This window comes from Pan troglodytes, chromosome 16 (genome assembly GCF_028858775.2).
Source record: "Pan troglodytes isolate AG18354 chromosome 16, NHGRI_mPanTro3-v2.0_pri, whole genome shotgun sequence".
In the NCBI taxonomy this organism is placed as follows: Eukaryota; Metazoa; Chordata; class Mammalia; order Primates; family Hominidae; genus Pan; species Pan troglodytes.
The window spans coordinates 62296740-62302345 of NC_072414.2; the positions used below are offsets into that span (position 1 = coordinate 62296740).

Here is a 5606-nt window from a genome sequence, read left to right on the forward strand (position 1 = left end):
TGCAAAACTGGCAAAAAAAATCTATAGGGCAATAATCAGTTGCATTGCATTGGACATAATTTATATTTATATGGACAAGAATCATTTGCATTACCATCAGTTTTTTACAATTTGCAGAATTGTAAAATAGCTCAGATAATGAAAGACTGAGAAAAAGCAAAACCCCCAGAAGGGTATGCTGGGACATCCAGTAGTCTATCTCTTTCCCTTTCTTTTTTCCCACCATTTTAGTCTTTTACAATTTTTCTTGACACGCATTACAGCTTGTTAAGCACCTCTTAGATCACTTCTGGTCTCTGGCATGCCTGAACACAGAGAGTTTCTCCAGACCAAGACTAGAGCAAACTTTTGAGTAAATCCCAGTGCCTGTCATGCTCTGCTTGGGAATGAGCCTGGGGGTGGGTGTGGGGCAGGGGCAGGCCAGGCCTACTGACCTGGTAAATTCTCATTTGTCTGTCTCCATTACTACTATTACTATTGCACGCTGGGCCCAGGTGGAACTTTCATTCAAGATGCTATCAGAACATCTGAAAGGACAGAGACTCAGGTCTTCACTGAGCTTATGCAGTGTGTCTGGCTGTTTGGGACTGCTTGCAGTAATTGCCAGGACATGAAACTTGATTTTGTCTGTGCTTTGATATCACAGTGCCTGGTGTTGTGCCTGTAGGGGAAGATCCAAGCTCTCAATGGCCCCTTAATTATTGGTTACCAGTATTTATCAAAAAGAACTACTAGTTGTGTGTAAGCAGAGTGGCTTAGGGGGCTGGAGAATGAGCAACTGGTTAGGACCCTCATGTCTGGTCTGGGTCGTTGCTTTTCTGGGGCAGTTCACATGGAGGTTTAGAAGCAGACCCGGTATCAGACAGGTCTGGGGTTGAATCCTGGCTCTGCTCGTCTCTGGCTGTGTAACCGGACTGCTTGTTTAACCCCTGCTGGGTGCCAAGCATGGGGCCAGGAATTGTGAGCAACCCAGTGGACACAATGGACATGAGGCTCATAGTGTAGCAGGGAAAAGACATGAAACAAAACATCACACATGTTGTTTTGTAAGTTACCATCATAGTAAGTGCCACAGAGGAAATGTCTACTGTGCAAAGGAGCGTGCAATGGGAAGACCTTTCCTTGTCTAAAGAGTCAAAAGACATCTCAGGGAAAGCTTAGACTTAAGAGTGAGTTGCAGATGAGGTTGTTCAGCAGGCAGAGGAAACAGTAGAGGCAAAGGCCCTGGGGCGGGAAGGGTTGGCCTGCTCAAGTGATGCAAAGAAGGCTCCTGGGAGTGGTGGCTCTCAATTGTTTGTGGGCTTAAGAATATTGGTTAAAATGTACTTTCTTGAATCCTACCTCCAGAAATTCTGATTCCACAGGTCTAGGGTGCAGCCCAGGGATCTGCATTTTTAATAAGCATTCCAGGAAATTTAGAGAAAAATATTTCTTAGAGCCACATGTTGAGAAATATTGGGTTAAAGCCTAATGAGAATGGCACAAAATAAGGTGAGTCATTTAACTTCTCTAAGCAGCTCTTAGCTAAAGTATAACATAGGAGATAGGAGTTACAGGGTAGCAGGAAGATTAAAGGAGAGAAGCCACACACAGCATCTAGCATAGGGCCTAGCAGGGAGCGGGTGCTCAGCAAACCCCTGCACGTGTATTACTGCCCTTCCCAAGTCAAGCCTATGGAACCCTCGAGGTGTGAAGAAATGAGCACAAGGCGAGGAGTCAGGCAGCCCATGTTCTAGCCTCAGCCAGGGGCCACTGACTTGCCACCCCACCTTGGGCAAGACTCTTTCCCTCACTGGGCCAGTTTCCCCACTGTAAAGGGAAAGAATGTGATTAGGTGACTCCTACCCCTTACCTATCCATCCTCCCATCTTGAATTCTCACGCCTTGCCGCCCAGGGCTCCCTCACCAAATTCAGTAGTCCTCAGCCTGGCTGCCCATTAGAGCCACCAAGAGGGCTTTTTCAAACGCCAATGAAATCAGGAACTCTTGGGGGTGGATCCCAGTGTTGGTAACTTTTTTAGCCACCCAGGCAAATCTAATAAGAACCAGCACTCTCATTTCTCAAGTATCCCTTTTCTCCATAAGAGTAAAAAGGGGCTCGGAGGAAACATCCTGCTCCTCAATTCTGACCTGAAATCTCAGGAAGCATCCAAGCCAGTAGAGCCTTAAGCTCCATCCAACACCACACCCCCACACAACACTGTTTCTTCACAGACAGGGTCTTACTCTGTCACCCAGACTGGAATGCAATGGTGCAATCACAGCTCACTGCAACCTTGAACTCCTGGGCTCAAGCGATCCTCCCACCTCAGCCTCCATAGTAGCTAGGTTCATGCCACCATGCCCAGCTAGTTTATTTATTTTTATTTTTTGTAGAGACAGGGTCTCTCTATGTTACCCAGGCTGGTCTGTGACTCCTGGCCTCAAGTGTTCTTCCTGCCTCAGCCTCATGAAATGTTGGGATTACAGGCGTAAGCCACCATGCCCGGCCTAAACTCTGTTTTTTAATATCGTTTTAAATATAATTTTAAAAACATTGTTAAAGTAAAAATCCATATTTAAACAAAATCAAACAATAAAAAGTGGCTTCTCACTCACCCCTGCCATCTCTGAAGGCCACCATATTTGGATTAATCAACTTTATTGAGGAATCATTTATATACCATAAAATGCACACATTTAAATTATAGAGTTGGGTGAGTTTTGACAAATGTCTGCTGCCGTGCTCCCACCCCCGGTGAGACATCACTGTTCACAGTTTTTGTTTTTCTTCCTTTGGTGGTTTTTTCTCCTCTGGTGTTTTTTCCATGTCATGTGTTAATACTGATGTTTTTCATTTATCAACTTTAGATCAGGTAGCAGATAATTAATCCTTCAACCAGGAAACTGTTGAAAGTGAAGAGAGACAGAACTAATAATCACAGGACAACAGTATAAAATAAGCCTGTCCTGGGCAACTCAGGGTGTGCAGTCAACCTCACATCATCCATTTATGACCAGCCATGGTGGAGAAGGATTTAATTCATATGCCCCATCTCTAGCTCCCTTCCTCTTCCCAATTTGTGCTACTTTTGTACCTATTTTAATGTCTCTATTGCTTAACTTTGCAAATGTAAATAATATTTCTGGGCCTCTATTTCTGGAGCCATTCGGTAAGATAAGAATATTAGTATTCCTATTTCCCCCCCCCCCATCTTTGTCCACCTCTATCTCCCAGTTTCTTATTTCTTTCATCTTTGTCTTCTATTTTGTCCTTATTATTAAGCCTTTCCTATTTTGTCTATGAAAATGAGGCTCAGTGTTTATGTTGTTGATTATGTGACTTTGTTCCCCAAGGAGTGTATTATGAGTGATCATAGTTCCTTCTCTATGGTTACAATATCATCACTCCTGTGCCTCTAATAAGCAAATGCTTCCAGCATCAACAGTAAGAGAATTGTCCTTTCTTACTCTCTACCAAGTCTTCCAAATCACGTCAAATTTTAGTTTGCTTTATATTTGAACCATTAACTTCTTTTTTTTTGAGAGAGAGAGAGAGAGGTTCTCATTCTGTTGCCCAGGCTGGAGTGCAGTGGCACAATCACGGCTCACTGCAGCCTTTATCTCCGGGGCTCAAGCAATCCTCCCACCCCAGTCTCTGTAGCTGAGACTACAGGCGTGTGTCACCACTACCAGCTAATTTTTGTATTTTTTTTTAGAAACGGGGTTTCACCATGTTGCCCAGACTGCATTAACTTCTTATCAAAGGTTTTTTTCTTCCTCCTTCTCTTTTGGTGTTTCTGATTGTTTCATTTGCTTTGGAAAGAAGCATAGGCCTCTTCACCATATTCCCAATATCTTCCAGCCTCCTTTTGTATATTTCTCGGAATCTATTCCTCTCTTCTTTCCTGTCATTCTACTGGGTCCCTGATTCTCTATTCTTGTTTGTTCAAAGGGTTTCCTGGACCTGCTGCACACAGGTCATTCTGGAATTCCTTTACATTATTAGATCCTTGAGTTAATTCTACCAGTTTTTATCCTGTAACATTCTTCCTCATGGTTTCTAAGCTGAAATATACATTCAATAACTTCTCAGAAAGGAAGCATGAGAAGTAAATTTCTGAGTCCTGGAATGGCTGAATATAACTTTTTTTTTTTTTTCCTTTACCCTTGACTGATAGTCTGGCTGTCTGTAGAATTCTAGGTTCAAAGCCATTTAGACTTAGCACTTACAGATGGAATATAGTGATGAGGTTAAAATCCGATCTCTGGCATGAGGCTGCCAGGGTTTAAATTTTAACTTTACATTTCCTAGAACCCAGCAAGTCACTTAATCTCTCTGTGCCTCGGTTTTCTCATAAATAAGCTAAGATAAAAATAGTACCTACCTCATGGAGTTGTGATGAGGATTAACCAGTTTACATATGTAAAATGCTTAGAACAGTGCCTGCACATCGTGGGCGTCATGTTAAGTGTTGGCTATTATTCTCTGGGCCTCTATCGTTGCTATAGAGGATTATGATGTCACCCTTATTCCGGTTTATTTGTCAGAGTCAATGTTCTGGTTTTTGTGAGCTGATGTTCTAGTTTCCATAGAAATATCCAGGATCTGCTTTAATCTTTAATATTCTTAAATTGCTCAATTCTATATCTGCTTGATATTCTCTTAGCTCTTTCAATTTAAAGACTCGGTGTCCCTTTTTGGCTCTGGGGACTTTTAAAATGTAATTATTTCTGCAATAATTCCCTCCCCTCCATCTTCTTTCTTTTCTTGTTCTGGAACTCCTACTCTTAGTTGGATATTGGACCTCCTGAATTGATCCTGTTTGAATATTTTTTTCCTCCCATACTTTATGCCATTGTCTCCATGTTCTGGGAGATTTTCTTAACTTTGCATTTCAAGCTTTCAATTGATTTTTTAAAATAATTTTTAGCAATAATCATTTCCAGGAGCTCCTTCTCATTTGCTGATTGCTTCTTTTCTGTGGCACTTTCTTTGGGCTTTTGGAGCATTGCTACTCCAGCCTTCCTGTCAGCTTGTGGGGACCCCAGAGATGTTTCTGCAGAATTCTTGGGCTTTTGGAAATAAGATTTGAAAATCTCTGACCTATGCATTTGATCAAAAAACTTTATGGGTTTATTGGGCCATTACCAAGATGAATGAGTTATAATCTATAATCTCAGCCCTCAACAAACTACTCTGATGCACAGACAAACATGGAAAGAAATAATGACAATAGGACAGGTGCACAAGAGGTCCTTCCAGAGGGAAAATAACCAACAGCCTGTTGGAGATCAAGAAAGAGAAAGCCCTTGAACTCTTCTTAAAGTAGTGTGCAGGAGAAGCTCATACAGGTTCATGAACGGACTGGTAAAATTTCAGGAATTTCGTGAGCTGGTTGTCAGTTATTAAAAATTAACTTAGGCAAATTTACAATTAAATACATTATAACAAAAACAAAGCTAATGAATGCCAAAAATTCATCACTTCCTATTTATCCCATCTTTCAATTACCTATGCTGTTGAGGTTGTTTACATCTATTGTATATGTATGGCAGAAATACCATATCAAGGTGCGCTACTGAGCATCTCTGTTCAACACCTCCTGCAGTAACTCATGTTGGTG

The 5606-nt window shown here is 41.8% G+C and overlaps 1 long non-coding RNA gene across 1 annotated transcript; it reads right to left on the minus strand.

Annotated features, from left to right (window-relative positions):
- Positions 1 to 2624: 2624 nt before the first annotated feature.
- Positions 2625 to 4456, minus strand: LOC107968526 (uncharacterized). Its single transcript, XR_001709706.3, has 2 exons — positions 4368 to 4456; positions 2625 to 2886 (listed from the first exon to the last, which is right to left on the minus strand). It is a non-coding gene; the product is annotated as an uncharacterized LOC107968526 (long non-coding RNA).
- Positions 4457 to 5606: the final 1150 nt, after the last annotated feature.